Source organism: Bos grunniens, chromosome X (genome assembly GCF_055505025.1).
Source record: "Bos grunniens cultivar Pamir isolate PY7600 chromosome X, Bosgru_T2T1.0, whole genome shotgun sequence".
NCBI lineage: Eukaryota > Metazoa > Chordata > Mammalia > Artiodactyla > Bovidae > Bos > Bos grunniens.
The window spans coordinates 40,257,201-40,277,866 of record NC_141194.1 but is presented as its reverse complement, the minus strand read 5'-3'; the positions used below and the strand labels follow the sequence as shown (position 1 = coordinate 40,277,866).

At 41.5% G+C, this 20,666-nt stretch overlaps 1 long non-coding RNA gene across 6 annotated transcripts in view; it reads right to left on the bottom strand.

Moving 5' to 3' along the window:
* LOC147340204 (uncharacterized) overlaps positions 1–11,364 on the bottom strand; it is a 39,749-nt gene extending 28,385 nt beyond the window's left edge. For 2 of the 6 annotated variants that reach the window (XR_015158668.1, XR_015158669.1), the window contains exon 1: positions 10,596–11,364. This is a non-coding gene — a long non-coding RNA (uncharacterized LOC147340204). The remainder of the gene's footprint in view (positions 1–10,595) is intronic. The other 4 variants (XR_015158667.1, XR_015158666.1, XR_015158665.1 and 1 more) reach the window with 4 other exon arrangements.
* Between the last annotated feature and the right edge of the window lie 9,302 nt (positions 11,365–20,666).

The following is a 20,666-nucleotide window of genomic DNA, read 5'->3' as shown; positions in this document are numbered from 1 at the left end:
GAGAAATGCAAATCAAAACTACAATGGGGTATCACCTCACACCAGTCAGAATGGCCATCATCAAAAAATGTACAAACAATAAATGCTGGAGAGGGCATAGAGAAAGGGGAACTCTCAACTCTCCTACAGTGTTAATGCGGATGTAAATTGGTGCAGCTACTATGGAGAACAGTATGGAGTTTCCTTAAAAAAGCTAAGAGTGGAGTTACCATATGATCCAGCAATTCCACTCCTGGGCATATATTCAGAAAAGACAAAACTCTAATTCTAAAAGGTGCATGCACCCCAATCTTCATAGCAGCACTATTTACAATAGCCAAGATATGGAAACAACCTAAATGTCCATCAACAGAGGAACAGATAAGGAAGATGTGGTCCATATATACAATATAATATTACTCAGCCATAAAAAGGAGCAAAATCGGGTCATCTGTAGAGACACAGATGGACCTAGAATGTGTCATACAGAGTGAAGTAAGTCAGAGAAAAACAAATATTGTATATTAACGCATATATATGGAATCTAGAAAACAGGTATATATAACTTTATTTGCAAAGGAGCAATAGAGACACAGACATAGAGACCAAATATATGGATACCAAGGTGGGTGAGGGGGTAGGGTGAATTGGGAGATTGGGATTGACACATATACACTATTGACACCATATATAAAATAGACAACTGATGGGAACATACTGTATAGCACAGGGAACTCTACTTAATGCACTGTGATGTCCTAAGTGGGAGGGAAATCCAAAAGGGAAGGGATATATGTATACATACAGCTAATTCATTTTGCTATACAGTAGAAGGTAACAACATCATAAAGCAATTACACTGCAATAAAAATTAATAAAAAAGCATTTTAAAAAATACCCCATTTACATCAATGGACACATCATCCAGACAGAAATTCAATAAGGAAACACAGGCCTTAAATGCTGCATTGGACCAAATCGACTGAATTGATATTACAGAGCATTCCATCCAAAAGAGCAGAATACACATTCTTCAAGTGCACACGGAACATTCTCCAGGACAGATCATATGCTGGGCCATAAAGCAAGTCTCAGTAAATTGAAGAAAATTTATATCACATGAAACATCTTTTCTAACCACAATGCTATGAGATTAGAAATCAACTAGAAAGAAAAACCTCTAAAAAACACAAATACGTGGAGGCTAAACAATATGCTACTAAACAACCAATGGATCACTGAAGAAATGAAAGAGGAAATCAAAAAATACCTAGAAACAAATGAAAATGTGACAATCCAAAACCTATGGGGTGCAGCAAAAGCAGTTCTAAGATGTAATCTTACAGTGATATAAGCTAATCTCAGAAAACAAGAAAAATCTCAAATAAACAACCTAATCTTACACCTAAAGCAACTAGACAAACAACAAACTAAACCCAAAGGTAGCAGAAGGAAAGAAATCATAAAGATCAGAGCGGAAATAAATAGAGAAGAAAACAGTAGAAAATATCAATGAAATCAAAAGCTGGTTCTTTGGACAGATAAGCAAAACTGTTAAACCTTTAGCCAAACTCATCACAAAAAAAGGAGAGGGCCCAAATCAATAAAATTAGAAATGAAAATAGTTACAACCGACACCACAGAAATACAAAGGACCAATAAAAGAGTACTGTAAGCAACTATGCCAATAAAATAAAAAACCTAGAAGAAATGGACAAATTCTTAAAAAGGTACAATCTCCCAAGACTGAACCAGGAAGAAATAGAAAATGTAAACAGACCAATTACAAGTACTGAAATTTGAAGCTATGATTTCAAAACTCCCAACAAACAAAAGTCCAGCACCAGATGGCATCATAGGCAAATTCTGTCAAACATTTAGAGAAGAGTTAATACCTATTCTGAAACTATTCCATAAAATTGCAGAGGAAGGAACACCTCCACACTCATTCTATAAGGCCACCCTGATACCAAAACCAGACAAAGATACCACGAAAAAAAAAAGGAAAATTACAAGCCAGTATCACTGATGATACAATATAGGTGCAAAAAATCCTCAACAAAATACTAGCAAACTGAATCCAACAGCACATTAAAGGATCATACACCATGATCAAGTAGAATTTATCCCAGGGATGCAAGGATTTTTCAATATCCACAAATTAATCAGTGATACACTACACTAACAAACTGAAGAATAAAATCATATGACTATCTCAATAGATGCAGAAAAATCTTTTGATAAAATTCAACATACGTTTGTGATTTTTTAAAAAAAAAAATCTCTCCAGAAAATGGGCATACAGGGAACATATGTCAACATAATAAAAGCCATTGTGACAAACCCACAGCTAATATCATATTCAATGATGAAAAGCTGAAAGCATTCCCTTTAAGATCATGAACAGGCTTCCGGTTCAAGATGGCAGAGTAGAAGGACATGTGCCCATCTCCTTCTGCGAGAGCACCAAAATTGCAATTAGCTATTGAACAACCATCGACAAGAAGACGCTGGAATCTACCAAAAAAAAAAAAGATACTCCACATCCAAAGACAAAGAAGAAGCTGCAGCAAGACAGTAGGAGGGGCACAATCATGATAAAATCAAACCCCATACCTGCCAGGTGGGTGACCCACAGGCTGGAGAACAGTAATACCAAAGAAGTTCTCCCACTGTTGTTAAGGTTCTGAACCCCACATGAGGCTTTCCAACCTGGGGATCTGACAAAGGGACTGGGAATCCCCACAGAATTTGGCCTTGAGGGACAGCAGGATTTGATTATAGGACTTCCAGAGGACTGGTAGAAACAGAGACTCCAGTTTTGTGCCCACCAAGACCCAGAGGAGAAGAGCAGTCACCCCACAGGAGACTAAACCAAAACTACCTGCCAGTGTTGGAGGGCCTCCTGTGGAGGCGTGGGTCAGCAGGGGCTCACCACAGGGACAGGAGCACTGGAAGGTCCCCCTTGGTATAAACCCTCCTGAAGTTCACCATTAACCCTACCATAGAGCCTGTAGGCCCCCGGGCTGAGTTGCCTCAGGCCAAACAACTACTTGGGGGGAGTGCAACACCACCCATCAGCAGGTAATTGCATTACAGCTTTACTGAGCAAGGCCTTGTTTTACCCATCAATCCCTCCCATCAAGAAGCTTATACAAGCCTCTTTGCCTCATCAATCAGAGGGCAGACAGAAGAAGCAAGAAGAAGCACAGCCCCACAGCAGCTAAAACAAAAACCATATTACAGAAAGTTAATCATGCTGAAAAAGCAGAAAGGTATGTCCCAGATGAAGGGACAAGATAAAACCCCAGAAAAACAGATATGTGAAGTGGAGACAGGCAACATTCCAGAGAAAGAATTCAGAATAATGATAGTGAAGATGATCCAGGATCTCAGGAAAAGAATGGAGGCAAACACTGAGAAGATGCAAGAAATGTTGACCAAAGATCTATAAGAACTAAAGAACTAACAGATGAATAATACACTAGAAGGAATCAATAGCAGAATAACTGAGGCAGAAGAATGGATAAAAGACCTAGAAGACAGAATGGTGGAAATCACTGCCACAGAACAAAGAATGAAAAGGAATGAAGACAACCTAAGAAACCTCTTAGACAACATTAAATGCACCAACATTCATATTATAGGAGTCCCAGAAGGAGAAAAGAGAGAGAAAGGACCTGAGAAAATACTTGAAAAGATAATAACTGAAAACTTCCCAAACATAGTAAAGGAAATAGTCAACCAAGTCCAGGAAGCACAGAGAGTCCCAGGCAGGATAAACCCAAGGAGGAACACAGCAAGACACACAGTAATCAAACTAAACAAACAAAAAGACACAGATAAAATATTAAAAGCAACAAGGGAAAAACAACAAATAACATACAAGGGAACTCCCATCAGGCTATCAGCTGATTTCTCAACAGAAACTCTGCAAGCCAGAAGGGAATGGCATGATATATTTAAAGTGATGAAAGGGAAGAGCCTACAACCAAGAATACTCTACCCAACAAGATTCTCCTTCAGATTTAATGGAGAAATCAAAAGCTTTTCAGACAAGCAAAAGTTAAGAGAATTCAGCACCACCAAACCGGCTTTACAACAAATGCTAAAGGAACTTCTCTAGGCAGGAAACACAAGAGAAGGAAAAGACCCACAGAAAGTAAACCCAAAACAATCAAGAAAATGGTAATAGGATCACACACATCAATAACTATCTTAAATGCAAATGGATTAAATGCACCAACCAAAAGACACAGACTGGCTGGGTGGATTAAAACATGTGCATTATGAACTTCCACTTACCACATCACTCTGCCTGACCACCACCCCCCACCAAATTGTATGTAATTATTTTATATTGTTAAGTTAATCCTGTTCCCATTATGACTCACAATTGTAATTATCTTTTACTTTTTGTCTGGCTATTGATTGTGAAAACTGATAAAACATTTTTTACTCTCGTGATTATGTAACTTACTCACTTAATACCATTGTATCCTGACTGGTCAACAGAAAAATAATAGAATTCTATATCACTAAAACTACCATTTAATAGAAAAACCTGCAATCATTTAAAATCCAGATGCATATCAGAATTATCTTGAAATTTTTCAAAAAATACAAGTGCTCAGGTATTGATTTTTTTCTCCAGAGCTCCAGATATGTTTCTAATGAGCAGTCATGTTTAAAAACAACTGGACTGTATGATGTTCTTTTACTTTTATCTAGTTTGTTTCACTTTTTCTATTTCATATTCAGTGCTTCCATTTCATTTAGTTTATGTTCTCCAATTTCTCCATCTCTCTTTTTTAAATGTTCTTTCTCAAGTCTTTTTATCAAGTGTAGTAGAAAAGCTTTTGTATACATATAAATATGTATAATATATATATTTTAGAAAACCTATGAATTTTTGCCTAACTAAAAAATTATGACATTTTGATTCCACTTATTTGACTCAGTATGAATAGAATGCTGCTGCTGCTGCTGCTGCTGCTAAGTCGCTTCAGTCGTGTCCGACTCTGTGCGACCCCATAGACGGCAGCACACCAGGCTCCCCTGTCCCTGGGATTCTCCAGGCAAGAACACTGGAGTGGGTTGCCATTTCCTTCTCCAATGCATGAAAGTGAAAAGTGAAAGTGAAGTCACTCAGTTGTGTCCGACTCTTATCGACCCCATGGATTACAGCCTACCAGGCTCCTCCGTCCATGGGATTTTCCAGGCAAGAGTACTGGAGTGGGGTGCCATTGCCTTCTCCAGCATAGAATGCTAGATATCTAATTAAAAAATAAATATGCAACAAGCAACAAAGGTTTACTATATAGGATAGGGAACTATAATCATTATCTTGTAATAACCTACAATGGAAAATAATTTCAAAAATAATATATGTGTATTTGTATAACTGAATCACCTTGCTGTGCACCTGAAACATTGTATGTCAACTACATTTCAATATATTAAAAAGAAAAGATCAGAAATAAGACAAGGATATCCACTCTCACCACTTTCATTCAACATAGTTTTGGAAGTCCTGGCCATTGCAGTCAAAGAAGAAAGAGAAAAGGAATCCAAATTGGGAAAGAAGTAAATTTGTCACTGTTTGCAGAAGACATGATACTATGCATAGAAAATCCTAAAGATGCTACCAGAAAAATACTAGAGCTCAATGAGTTCAGTAAAGGTGCAGGATACAAAATTAATACAAAGAAATCTATTGCACTAACAACAAAAGATCAGAAAGAGAAATTAAGGAAACAATCCCACTTACCATCTCATAAAAAGAATAAAATACATAGGAAAAAAAACCTACCTAAGGAGACAAAAACCTATACTTCAAGAACTATAACATGCTGATGAAAGAAATCAAAGATGACACAAACTCATGTACACACTGCTATATTTAAAATGGATAACCAACAAGGACCTACTGTATAGCACAGGGAACTCTGCTCACTGTTATGTGGCAGCCTGGATGGGAGGGGAGTTGAGGGGAGAACGGATACATGTGTATGTATGGCTGAGTTCCTTTGCTGTTCACCTGAAACTACCACAACATTGTTAACTGGCTATACCCCAATACAAAATAAAAAGTTCAATAAATATATAAAATACATAGCATACAGAAAAAGCAAAAAAAAAATGACACAAACAGATGGAAAGATATACCATGTTCTTAAATTGAAGGATCAGTATTATCAAAATGTCTATACCACCCAAGGCAATCTACAGATTCAATACAATCCCTAAAGAATTACCAATGGCATTTTTCACAGAACTAGATCAAAAACATTTTAAATCTGTATGGAAACACAAAAAACTTTAAATAGCCAAAGCAATCCTGAGAAAAAAAATGGAGCTGGAGGATTCAGGCTCCCTGACTTAACACTATACTACAAATCTACAGTAATCAAAGTAGTATGATACTGGCAGAAAAACAGACATATAGATCAATAGAACAGGACAGAAAGCCTAGAAATACATCCAAGCATCTATGTAGGGTCAATTAATCTACGTCAAAAGAGGCAAGAATATACAATGGAGGAAAGACAACAGAGAAAAGTCTCTTCAGTAAGTGGTGCTGGGGAAACTGGTAAATGTAAAAGCTACATGTAAAAAATGAAAATAGATCATTAGAACACCACACAGAAAAATAAAAATGGGTTAAATACCTAAATGTTAAGACCAGATACTGTAAAACCCCTAGAGGAAAACATAGGCAGAACACTCTTTGACATGAATCACAGCAATATCTTTTTGAATTCATCTCCTAGAGTAGTGGAAATAAAAACAAAAACAAACAAATGGGACCTAATTAAATTTAAGAGCTTTTGCACAGCAAAGGAAACCATAAACAAAAAGACGAGCTACAGAATGGGAGAAAGTGTTTGCAAACAACGCAACCAACCAGGGATTAATCTCCAAAACATACAAACAGCTCATACAGCTCAATATCAAGCAAACAAAAAACCCAATCAAAAAATGGGCAGAATATCTAAATAGACACTTCTCCAAAGAAGATATACAGATGGATACAGATGGCCAAAAGACACATGAAAGGATGCTCAACATTGCTAGTTATTAGAGAAATCAAAATCAAAACTACAAGGTGTCACCAAATTTCTACTTTAAGAGATAATTCGGAGATTCAAGTCGCCCAAAAGCCTACAGAGTAATAAAGGACCTTCCTTCACCACCAAGGTGACCCACAAGGTTTCTGCAGCTCTGGGTATTAACCACTGCTTCTACTCTTCCTGGAGGCCCCAGCCGTCAGGCAAGGTAGAAAAAGCAAATCTAAAAACAACACTCACTAAACTGTGCTAAGAGACTTCAGAAACCTGGGTCTCCCTCCTGCCTGTAGCCTTTCTATGGACTAGAATGGCCCTAAAGGGAATTTTAAAACGTAGCCCATTTGAAATGATCTATGGGAAACCCCTTTTTAACTTCAGATCTCTTATTCCATGAGGAAATCCATAAACTGGTTTCCCCAGTTGTTAACTTGAGCCAGGTTCAAAAGACCATCCAAGAATACAGAAACAAAGTGCTGTCCCCCCCCCCCAAGAGAGAAGGTCAAGGTCTCAGTCCAGTCAGGGGACTCTGTCCTACTAAAAACTTAAGGGAAGAGTCACGTGAGTACCAGCTACAACCAAAATGGAAGGGACCATATCAAATGTTACTAAGTGCCCCAACTGCTGACAAGCTACAGAGAGTTACTAGTTGGGTACATCTGTCTAGAATAAAACCTGTATCTTTTAAGCCCTAACAGGAACCAGAGACGGCCTACTCTTGCGAGCCCGTGGAAGACCTCAGATACCTGTTCAAGAGAACAGGTAAGTGACTTCACATGGCTGTGGTAGGTTGGCCTAGTAATCTTTGTGTTTCTATCATGCTCTTACTCTGCAGCTTTTCAGAAAGCCCTCGCCCTGGTAAATATCTTCTTTATCCTTACTGGGTCTGAGACAAAAATATAGTAATATGATGTCAAAAGCTATGATACTCCTAGTAGGACTTCTGACAATGTCATGGCTCAGACAAAATGGGAAAATAATGCTTTAGTCAACATCTGAAGTAGTCTCCCTAGGAGAAAAACTAGTTAAATGTTGTGTCTGCCATAAATATCCTGGCTTACAACAATTGTTACAGGTACAAATAGGTACACACAACAGAGTATTATCAATTCAAACATGGTGGGGCTTCCCTGGTAGCTCAGTAGTAAAGAATCCACGTGTCAGTGCAGGAGACATGGGTTCGCTCCCTGATCCAGGTAGATCCCACATGCTGCAGGGCAACTAAGCCCACGTGCCTAAACTATTGAGCCTGTGCTCTAGAGCCTAGGAGTCGCAACTCCTGAAGCCCACATGCCCCAAATACTGAAGTTTTCACACCCTAGAGCCAGTGTTCCACCACAAGAGAAGTCACCACGATGAGAAGCCAGCACACTGCAATACAGAAAAGCCCAGGCAGCAACAAAGACCCAGCACAGAATAAGATTAAAACACACACACACATAAAAATCCAGCGCCCACTCCCCTCCATGCCTAAGATTTGAGCGTGCTGGGCACTACTCCCTTCAGGCTCAATACTTTGCCAAGTTTAACTCTCTTTAAAAGGTGACATAACTTTTCCATTAATGATGGCTGTTTTTGTTATCCAGAAAACCAGTTATGCTTCCAATGCTACTACACCTCTAATGGTTCTCTTGGCTGTGGTGAGCCTCTTTGGAGCAATCCGTGGCCACCGGATGGTAACATCATCACAGCGTTTTGGAACCTGGACCCAAACTGCCTTCCCACAAACACCTCCACTCTGTGTGCTGAGAATGAAGCCCATGTGCCATGGACTAAAAATTGGACTTCACAGAAGCTGTAGGTAAAACCCTCTTCACCATCTCATCTAAGCCAAGGGCATGGAATACTCCAGAACTTAACTATTTTGAATTTATTAATGGGCCCTTATCCCCAAGTTGTGTTCAAAACTCGTCCCTTCCATGGATTCAGACGGTGGCTTCCTTGTTAAATTCGTCTGCTCCCAGATCTCTTATTGCAGCTTCAGAATATGTCTGCGTATGTGGCACTCGCCAGAAAGAGGGCCCAAAGACAAGGGCAGCCGGGAGAAAAATTGGCCCCTGTGTAAATGCTTATCCTTAGGTTGATGGTGTGTGGCACAAGGGAGCCTGCCGATACATTAGGACATTGGGTCCCATTCTTAGTAACACTACATAGTAACACTCAGTACCATCCCAAGAGGGCCATTGGATTAATACTGGCAAGAATAGGACTGGCAGGGGGATTGGCAGCTCCATGGGGAGGCTTTGCCAACTATGAGGTAACCCTAGAAAATGTAACCAACACTTTATAGAGAGTCCGGCCCTGACCACTGGAAATGCCCTAAACAGACTTTCAACTTCTTTAAACTCACTGGCCAGTGTGGTTATGGACAATAGAAAGGCCCTAGATTACTTGCTGGCTGAGCAGGGTGGTGTTTGTGCAGTCATAGACGAAACCTGCTCTACTTGTGTCAACAATTCGGGCCAAATCAAGATGGACATCAAGAAGATTTATGAACAAGCATCATGGTTACACCCTACAACCAGGGGTCAGACCCTAATGCCATGTGGTTCTCCGTTAAGAGCATCCTCCATAGCCTTACTGGGTTCCTGCCCCTCCCAGGCCTAGTCGTGGTCATCCTCCTCTTCAGACTCTGCCTCTTGAAACACTTGGTAAAGTTCATGTTTTCCAGGTTACAACAGTTCCACATCAAAATGATGGCTATGCAAGGATTCCAGGCCATACTGCCCTTCAACTTAAAACAAGCTGTCCTGCCCCGGGGACCCCTAGACCAGGCATCCAGAGATTTCTACTCCCTGACCAGCAGGGTTGATGCCATTACTCAGCTCTGAAGCAGTTACAGAAGGACCGTGACCCTTCTGCTTCCCAGAAGACTATGGGAGAAAAGTCTCTGAGGGGAAAATGAGACTGGAGGGAAGGGGGCAGGGCGCAACCACTAAATAAATGAAGAGGGAGCACAGCTGGGATGCAAGAATGACCGACAGGAACCAGCTCAAACCAAGATGGCTTTGAGAAGAGCCCAGTCATTGACCTTTAGCTCATTATACTTTCCTTTTAGCTCATTATACTTTCCTTGTAACAGGGCTTCCCAGGTGGCTCTAGTGGTAAAGAATCCGTCTGCAATGCAGGAGACACAGGCTCAGTTCCTGGGTTGAGAACAACCCCCAAAGGAGGAAATGGCAACCCACTCCAGTATTCTTGCCTGGAAAATTCCTTCGATATAGGAGCCTGGCAGGCTACAGTTCATGTGGTCGCAAAGAGTCGGACTTGACTGAGCACACACACACCTTCATTGTAACACTTAAAATCACGCCCCCTCACACGATGACAGTACCAAGACAACCATAAAAGGCCAAAAAGTGGGCAGAGGCCCAATTCCTGCCAAGACCCCACTCTTCCCTGAAACAGCAAGAACATTCCTCACACTGGGTAGCGTATAAAATGATTCAGTCCAAAGAAACCAATGACCCCACACCCCAGAGCCGCTCTCACTTTCTGAGACAGTCTGCACTCTGCCTGTGGAATACATATCCCTCTAAATAAACTCACCTTGGCTTTTCTTTGACTTGCTCTTGAATTATTTCCTGCGCAGAGTGAAGGCCGTTCACTTTGGGGTCCCAGGACGAGACATTTGCTCTCCAGCAACAGTTTAATGAACGGGAAAGTTTACATATCTAAAGCAAAACCCTGGAGCAACATCTCGCCAGCAAGTTGTGGAGGCAGTCTTCAGTCTGGGGATGGGAGGAGGCTGTCAATTATAGGGGAAATTGACGTCAGGTGGACTGGTCAGTGGTTAACAAGGAAACCAGCAGAGGGACACACCGCTCACCGCCCCTCTGATAAGCTCTATGGTGATATTCTGATCTAAAGGTTAGAACAAGCCACTGACTGGAGCCTGGGGCAAATATGTAGGAAGGTCAGTCATGTGAATAGGTGTAGGTGAAGCAGGCACTGGTCCAGCTGGGGATGTATAGCCATTCAAAATGGCAAAAAAAGGAAAAAAAAAATGGCAACCATCATGAATGGCCTGACCATACAAGAGTTTACAAAATTGGGAAGTCGGGCGAGTTCTCTCAGGGATGGGGATGGGAGTGGAGGGCTGGGGCTCTGACTTTTAGTCCAGATGTGACCCTGGAGAAGTTTGGATGTGAAAGTACACTTGTGAATATTTTGATTGCCTTAATCAAAGTCTGCTGACAACACAACCTTTCCCCAGGTGACTGGGGGAAGTTAGATAACAGTCCTCCACTTTCCTAGAGTACCAACCAAGTTGTGGCAGTCTCCCTTTTTTATATAATTTCCCTTTATCTGCAGTAATAGAATCCTCATTGTTTAGCTGGCTATATAACTGGGTGGGAGGAAAATGACGTTTCCCAGCCTCCTCTGCATTTTGGTTTAGTCATGTGACTTGGGTTTGGCCAACAGGATGGGAGCAGAGGGGTTTGTGCAACTGTCAGAGAGCATTCTTGATAGAAGATGTGGTTTTCCTCACCCTCTTTCTCCCTCCTTCTGGCTTGACTGAGGATGTGTTGGCACGATACCATGATTTATACTAAGAAATATGTATTTGATCTTGTTTCTAGCATAGAGCTCCTACAACCCTTGGAATTTCCTAAGTGATAAAAGCCATGAAGGTGACTTCTGTTACTCTTAACAAGTCCCTTTCAAGACCAGTGGGTATGTTAATTAGGTGTTTGGGGCAAGCTCCTGGATTAGCCTCAGGATGGGGACTGGTTAGAAATTTCATCTCCACCCCACCCCCCACCCCCAACTCCTGGGAGCAGCTGGAAATTGAATTAATCACCAACGGTCAAGGATTTAATCAATTATGACTCCACAAAAACCCAAAAGGACAGTGTTTGGAGAGCTTCCTGGTTGGTGAACAAAAAATGCCTCCCCATCCACACCCCGAAGTATGGATAAAGTGTGCAATAAAGCTACTCTTTTCTACTTCACCCAAAACTCTATCTCCGAGATTAGATCCGGCACCCATGTATAGAGAAGCTGAGCTTTCAACATCAGAGAAGGGCCTGATTCTATCTCCAGGTAGACGGTGTCAGAATTGAGTTAAATTGTAGGACATTTAGCTGGTGTCACAGAATTGTTTAATGTGGGAAACGTTACCACTCATGTGGTAACAGAAGTGACAAGAGTGAAGTATTAAGTAGAGGAGACAGAATTGGATGATGCTCTGCAGCCCTTTTGGATCAAGAGGTGACTGTGAGAAGAGAAACCACACACAGACGACCAATAACATAGGCAGAATCTGGGTCCTTAAGAGCTTTGTGGAGCAGAGCTGCCACACAGGCTCCAGATTTTGGAGGGTAGCACCACTCCAAAAAATGCCTTTTTGCCAAGGCAAAAGAAAAAAAAAAAAAAAAGTTCAACTAAGTAAATTATAAAGGTCTCTTTTTCTTGTTTGGGTTTTTTTTTTTTTTGGCCACGCTGTGCAGCTTGCAGGATCTTAGTTCCCCAACCAGGGATGGAACTCAGACCCCCAGCAATGGAAGTGCAGAATCAGTCCTAGCCACTGGACCACCAGGGAATTCCCAATTGTAAAGATCTTATTGGCTTTATTCAGTGATTTATGAACTGGGTAGCATCCCATCCAGCAGATTAAAAGGAGCTCTGAGGAGCTGTACAAAATGAAGGATTTTTATTTTGCCTTTTCATAGGCAGAAGAGGGCAGGACAAGGAAGTTACTAGCAAAGAGAGGATTGTGGCAAGGTCAAGCTCCTTTGGGAGATGGCAGGAATCCATCAGGCAGATTACCTCGTTAGTGCTGACCTTCCAAACTGATTGGCTTAAGAGTCTACTCCTGGGAGAGGTTGAAACTGTATTTAAATTAGGTGTTAAGTCTTGGTTTGGTGACGTGGGTTTAGCCCAAGTGAATCCATTTTGGGCCCATTGTCTTTTTTTTAACAGCCCTAAGGATTATTTCAGCTTATTATTTTGAGAAATGCGGTGTAGGAGAAGCTCTGAAAACAGAAGCTACTCTTTTGTAAGAGGCATTTACACTTACAAGGAAAATCTTCGTTTGTAAGTGTGTCTCCCTCTCTTTACCAGAAAGAAAGACTAAATCACAAGAAACTCTTATCAATGAAGAAGGTGCCAACTTCAATCTACATAACAACTTTACCCTTGTTTACCATGATTTTCCTGGTGACCCCCCAGAACTGTCCCCCATGCCCAGCACACACACCTTCTCTTGTCTTTAACTGAAGATGGTATAGAAACTGGTTAGGCCACCTCAGGGAATTAGTCAGTTTTCCTGGATCTCTCCCAGATATACAGGAGATACACATGTTAATTAAAACTTGTAGGCTTTTTTTTTCTTTTGGCCGCATGGCATGGTATGTGGAACTTCCCTGACCAGGGATGGAACCCGAATCGCCTGCACTGGAAGTGCAGAGTCTTAACCCTGGACCATCAGGGAAGTCCCTTTTCTCTGTTAATCCATCTTTTATTACAGGGGTCTCAGCTAAGAACTCAGGAGGGTAGAAGAAAAATTATTTTTCCTCCCCTACAACTTCCCTGGATCTTGATCATGAGAGAGACATAAACTTCTACCTTGTTTAAGCCACGAGTATTTGGAGGTTTCTGTTACTCACAGCTGAATCCAATCCTATTTGAGACTCAAAATGGTGACTCACATTTCCTTGGCTGGCTCAAGTGTTTCACAGCTAGTTCAACTCTCCAAGCCTCACAATAGCTCTTTGAGGTAAAAAGCTTTTTCCCGATGAGGAAATGGAAGCTTCGGCACTCAGTGGTGAAGTGAGACAAGTGATGCTGGCTTTGTCTTTCCACAAGGCTGTGCCTGCAGTCACTGGATTAATCACAATGAGTCAGCCCTGTAATATCAGCCATGTGCCAGGGAAACCAGAAAGCACAAATTGTTCTTGGTCAGCCTTAACCTGAAATTAGTGATGTGCTGTGGTGGGTTCGTCCGTCTGGAAACCAGCTCCCGAACCAGAGGATGCTCGTTTATAGGACCAAAACACATGCCAGGGAAACACGCAATGCCACTTCTCAGCTTCACAGAGACGCTTCAAAGCCCCAGGGGGAGTTTTTTGATGATGTTCTGCATAATGGACAGTGTTCTGTTTTGCTGAAGAACATATTTTAAACCAGAGAAAGCAAAAAATGGTCCGCAAAGAAATTTATTGGTGGGAGCCAGGGAAAACCAAAAAATGCAACCATGTTGTAGGGAAGCAAGCTACACTGCCCTGAATTGTGTCCCTTTGGCCTGAAGATTAATGTAGGTTATTTTTAAGGCCCCAAAGACTCAGGAAGAACCTTTGACTTGCCTCCTGCCTAAAAGGATTTAGGCAGTTAGAGGACCTGTTCCAGGAAAAGAGCTAGCACCATAGATAACTACAGTACGAACTAGTGAGTAGACAGGAACATAGGGAAGTCTATTAAAATTAGTGAGTCTTCACTGTCTGTGCATGGCTCAGCAAACATTTATTTACCAAACATTTGTTTTTCCATCTCTTGTGAATTGCCTGCCCCGCCTCCACTGCCTGTGAAGTCCGAAACTACTACGCCTAATATCCTCTTTTGACTTTCTTCCTCCCCGACAATGTCAAGTCAAAGAACTCCTTAGCTTTGTAAATCCCAAGAATTTTTCTCTTCCTAAAAGTTTTATAGTTTTGGATTTTACATTTAATTCCAAGATTCATTTTGAGTTACTGTTTGATTAAGGTGTGAGGCTTAAGTCTAGTTTCATTTTTTTGCACATGAATGTTCAATTGCTCCAGCACCATTTGTTGACAAGGCAATCCTTCCTCCATTGAAATGCTTTTGCACTTTTGTGAAAAAGGAGCTGAGGACTTCCCTGGTGGTACAGTGGATAGGAATCCGCCTGCCAATGCAGGGGACATGGGTTCCATCCCTGGTCCAGGGAGATTCCACATGCCATGGAGCAACTGAGCCCATGAGCCACAACTACTGAGCCTGTGCTCTAAAGCCCTTGAGCTGCAACTACTGAAAGCTGTGAGCCTAGAGTCTGTGCTCTGCAATGAGAGAAGCCACTGCAACTAGAAAAGAGTAGGCTTGCCTCAACTAGAGAAAGCATGCACGCAGCAACAAAGATCCAGAGTAGCCAAAAATAAAGAAGAAAAAACAGGATGGGGAACTGAGAAAAATCCAAATCAAAAGAGGATTAATAGGGAAAAAAACAAGCTGAACCTATTTGTGTGGGTACATTTCTGGGTTCTCTGTTCTGTTCATTGATCAATGTTTCTATGCGCCTATCTCTGACAATATCACACTGTCTTGATTAGTGTAGCTATACAGTAAGACTTAAGTCTTCACATAGAGTGATTCCTCCCCCTTTACCATCTTCTGTCAGGATTAGCTTAACTATTCTATGGCCTCTGTCTTTCTGTATAAACTTTAAAGATGCTTGTCTTAAGTCTACCAAGGACTTTGCTGAGATTGATAGAAATCTCATTACTCTGTAGGAGGGCAAAATTTGCTGCCCCAAAATGTGTCTCTCTGGCATAAGGATTATTTTAGGATGATTATTTTTTAAGAAACAGTAGACCTGGGAGGTACTCTGAAACCCAAGCAGAAGTTACATTTTTGTAAGAGACCTTTACTGTAGAAGGGAAATCTCCTTTAAGGGTGTCTCCTACACAGTACCAGGAAGAGGTGGATAACCTTACCTCTAGAAACTCTTATCAATGGAGAAGGTAAGGACTTAAACCTACACAACCACTTTACCTTTGTCTCACTGTGCTTTTCCTGGTCACCTCCACAACTGATGTCCCCCAGCACCAACATCCTCTTTTGTCTTTAGCTGAAGATGGTATTTAAGGTGAGGGCTTTGGCCATTTTGGTGAGTTATTCAGTTCTCTGGGGTCTCTCCCATGTATACATGTTTGCCAAACATTTGTTTGATTTTCTGCCATTAATCTATTTCTAGTGTACTGTTCATCTCTGTTTGTTTGTTCTTTAGTTCTTCTAGGTCTTTGGTAAACATTTCTTGCATCTTCTCCATTCTTTTTCCGAGATCCTGGATCATCTTCACTATCATTATTCTGAATTCTTTTTCTGGAGAACTGATACCTTTAAATGTTGACTCTTCCAATCCATGAACAGTGTGTCTTGTTTAGATCTTTGGTCCTTTCATCAGCATTTCATAGAGAGGCTGTATATGTTTTGTTACACGTATATGTTAAGCATTTGGAGTGATTGTAAATGGTATTTGTTTTTAATTTCTGTTTCTATGTGTTCATTGCTTATGGGGACTTCCCTGGCAGTCCAATGGTTAAGACTCTGTGCTTCCACTGCAGGGGCCACAGGTTTGATCCTTGGTCGGGGAACTAAGATCCCACATGCCACTCGGTGTGGCCAAAAAAAAAAAAGAAAAAGAAATATGAATGATTTTTGTGTACTGATCTTGTTCCCTGTGATCTTACTGAATATACTTTTTACTTCTAGGAATTTGGGATATATTATTTGGAATTTGCTATGTAGAAAATTATATCATTTGCAAATAAGGCCAGTTTTATTTCTTTCAAATATGTAGGTCTTTTATTTCTTTTTCTTAACTCATGACTCTAGCTAGAATTTCCAGTATTATGGTGAATAGAAGTGGTGAGAGTGGACATCCTCCCTGTGTTGCTGACTTTATGGGAAAACATTCAGTCCTTCACCAGGAAGTATGATATTAGCTACAGATTTCTTCTAAATGCTTCTTTCTCAAGTTCAGACCATTCTCCTCTATTTCTAACTTGCTGAGGGTTTTTATCATGAATGGGTATTGGATTTTTGCCAAATGCTTTTTCTGTACCAACTAGCATGATTATATGATTTTCTTCAGTTTGTTGATATGTTAGATTACATTGATTTTCAAAGATTCAGGCAGCCTTACACACCTGGAGTAAATTCCACTTGGTCATGGCATACAATTCTTTTGGAATCTTTTTTTTAAGTCATTTCCTCTGAACTTCAATGATTAGCTCCAGAAGAGAAAAATTTCCACAGGTGAAAAATGTCACATCAAATCTAGAGGCAGGGGAGTTTACTGTGCGTTTGGAGCATAGAGATCTGGATTCAAAACTTTTGCAAGTTACTTATAACATTATCTAAACCTTAGTTTCTAAATACATCTGTAAAATGGGGATAAGAATGCCTGAATGAGAGAATTTTATGATCAGACACTGACTCTGACACATAATAGATAGTCAATAATGGTAGCCATTTGAACTCCACAGCAACAAGCATTTGGAATAGAATTAGAAACAACATATAAAGGCAGTTATATAGAATATTAGGACTAGGACATTGAGGTAACATCGCAGGATTTCCCTAAATGATCATGATCTCAATCTTTTACCCTTGAGGTTGTTTTTCATCTTATTGGATGCTTTAATAATAGATATCACTGTGAGACACCAAGAGGGTCCTTCAAAGACATTCACATTATTAGTTATTAACTTATTAAATGAAACAACCATTAGCGCTCTGTGGGCCTCTACAGATCCTCACTGCAGGAGCCGCACACCCATTAGCCACCTGGTTTGCACATTCCACTTCCTCCTGCCCCTTCAAGTCCATCAAAGAGCACCTCAATTCTACCTTCTAATTGCCCAGGTGCTCTTCGAAATGCCCAATCTTGCTTCTTTTGATCTAACTAAGTCTTTAAACAGGGAATAAATAAGGCTAGTCTACTTTTTAGTGATGACACAAGAAAATAAATTGGCTGAGAAAATTAATCAACAAAATAGTCCTGGGCTTTACTTTCAACCCCATGCTCTTTGCAAATATATAAGGAATCAAAGTGATCTATGACAGTGGCTTTCAAATATTCACGATTGTGACCCCCAATGAGAGTACATTTTTATACTGGGCTCCAGTATACACATACACATATATAACTGAAGCAAAAATTTAATGAAATAATGCCTTTCTTAATATCTGTGGTGCTTGCTGAAATTTCCCCAAATACCTTGTCACGATTATTTTTTCTAATATTTACTTATTTGGCTGTGTTGGGTCTTAGTTGCTGCACTCAGGGTGTTTGTTACAGAATGCGGGATCTTTCCTTGTGGTACACAGATTCTCTAGTTGTGGAGCTCAGGATCAGTAGTTGCCCTGCAGCATGTGGGATCTTGGTTCCCTCACCCTTAGCTCCCACAACCCCTGCATTGCAAGGCAGATTCTTAACCACTAGACCAACAGGGAAGGTCCATGTCACGATTATTTTTAATGCTGGTTGCCGCTACCAATGCCATGACCCACTAATGGATCGTGAGCGAGCCACAAGTGGGCCTCGGCCTCAAGGTCGTATATTGCAGACAGAACTCCCACTAGGCCACTGGGAACCACAGTGGTGGCCCTCCATGGGCCTCCCTGCAGGTTGGTGTTTCACTCAGTCTGGTTGTGAACAAAAACTCTTTTTCTCCTCTCAGGAGCACAGTAGTAAAAGTCAGCAACATTTCAAGGGAACTCCCTTGAAAAGTGCAAATGTTTGTCTAAGTGCTTCTAAATTTTCTGTTCCTGGAACACAAATAGAAGGAACATAAGCAACATTCATTCAGCCACTGAAGTCGGCCAGGCTCACTGTGGAGGGGCTGTGTTTCACTCCAGCTTTGTACCCCAGGCCTCAGGTAGACATACACCCAAGAGCTCTAAGACGAGAGGTTGCCTCTGACTCCTCCAATCAGTTCATCCCCCGTGACTGCGTGCATGCGTGGAGGGCAGGGAGCGGAGATCGAGTTGCTACTGATGCTTAAAACATGAAAATGCCTCTGGGATAATCTTCCTCTGCTCTATGAAGCTATGGGGCCAAGTGCAAATAGAAAGCCAGGACGCACTCCTTGCTCTTGGGGGAAACCTGAACAATCTCAGAGCAGGAAATGAAGGGTCCTGTTTGACAACAGAAAAAGGGAGTATCTTTCAAGATAAAAGAAACTTTGGTTATACATGTAACACTTTAAAAGGAGGGCGATTTCTGTAGTTTTCTCTCAGCTGTGTCACCCCATCTCCCCAATGTTGGTGTTCTTTGGAGAGAAATATGACTTTATTTTGTGCAACTTTTGGGGACTTCCCTGGTGGTCCAGTGGTTAAGACTCCGTGCTTCCATGGCAGGAGGCATGGGTTCCATTCCTGGTTGGGGAAGTAAAAACTCATGTCCCACATGCCATGTGTCATGGCCAAGAAAGAAAAAATACTTGCGGTATTTTGTGCAAGTTTAGGCTAACTGGTGTTCCCAGAAGCGTTTGTTCATTTGGAACTCTGAGCAGCAGTTTTCAGGACCTATGGAGCTGGGATAAGGAAGGGACTGCCCAGCAAGTAGGCAGGCAGGCTGAGGATCGAACTTGACTGACCCCTTTGGCTCTGATGGACCCCTGGAAATTCCAAAGATCAAACTTCTGGAGGTTTTAATACTGGCATGGAAAACATTTGTTTAAGGGGTAAATATGAACCTCCTGTCTATATTTTCTCTCCCCTTTCTTGAAAGAACCAATACAGTGAGGCCACAGCATTCCTATAGGCTAAAGTAAACACTGTCTTCAAAGCCTAGTGAGGGTGCTGGAAGGAGAGAAAGCCTGGGGCTAGTGACTCACTCACCAGATTGCCCCCTCAAGCCTCTATTTCTTCTGACAATTCTGAGCAGTCCAGACTTGATTCTATCAGGGGAGCTGCCTGGAGTCTCTACTGCTTTGGAGCATTGCCAGTGTTCACCAATATTCCCAGTTCTCCCCTTCCTTCTGGGCACATGGAGAAACCATACTTCCCTGCCTTGCTAAAGTGCAGTTGTGTGACATTTTTGGCCAGTAAAAAGTGAGAAACAACAGGTGTCACATCTGGGTGGAAGCATTTTGGAGCAATGATTCTCCCAAGCTTGCTTTCTCCATTGCAGCAAATCCCAGGGCCCGAGTGGCAGATCCTTCCTCAGCCTTGGTTCCTGAATGGCTACAAGGCACAGAGCCCCCCTAATAAGTCCATGTTGGACATGTAGCATGACCAAGAAATAACCCTCAGTCAGCCACCAAGGTTGGAGGTTGTTTGTTACCATAGCATAACGTGGTCCATCCTGACGGGCACATGGATTTGCTTAGCATAACCCACAGGACCTTAACTTTTCTCAAGGTACTAATTAGCCAATGATGGGGTAAGAAACTTACTGAACTCCAAACTGGGAACTCTCCACTCTCCTTTCTCTCATGAGAGCTCATAATGGCCACAATTCGCTGGGAACTCATTCCAAGCAGCTCTGGATCTGTTTGGCAGTAAGGAACTCCCACGTTCCCAGAATTCTACTGGGCTGGGTAGCTCTATAAAAATCTGTTCCCTGGAGGCTATTTCAGCACTTATACTTGTTTAGAAACATTCAGCCAAACAAATGTTCATTAAACAGCTCACCACCTCACCACCAGGCAGAATTGGAGCAGCATTTTGAAGCTGACTCTCAAGAACCCACTCCAAATGAAAGGATGGACATTCCTCCCAGGGCAGCACCTTGTTCCTCAGAAACGCAGGCTGCTGTGGATGCACATGGTTACCCAATGCAGAGATCTCGCCTCCAGGATTCTCATGATCCTCATTCAGTTACCATGGCCACAACACACGGTTTGAACAAACAACATTTCTGACCTCATCTGGTTC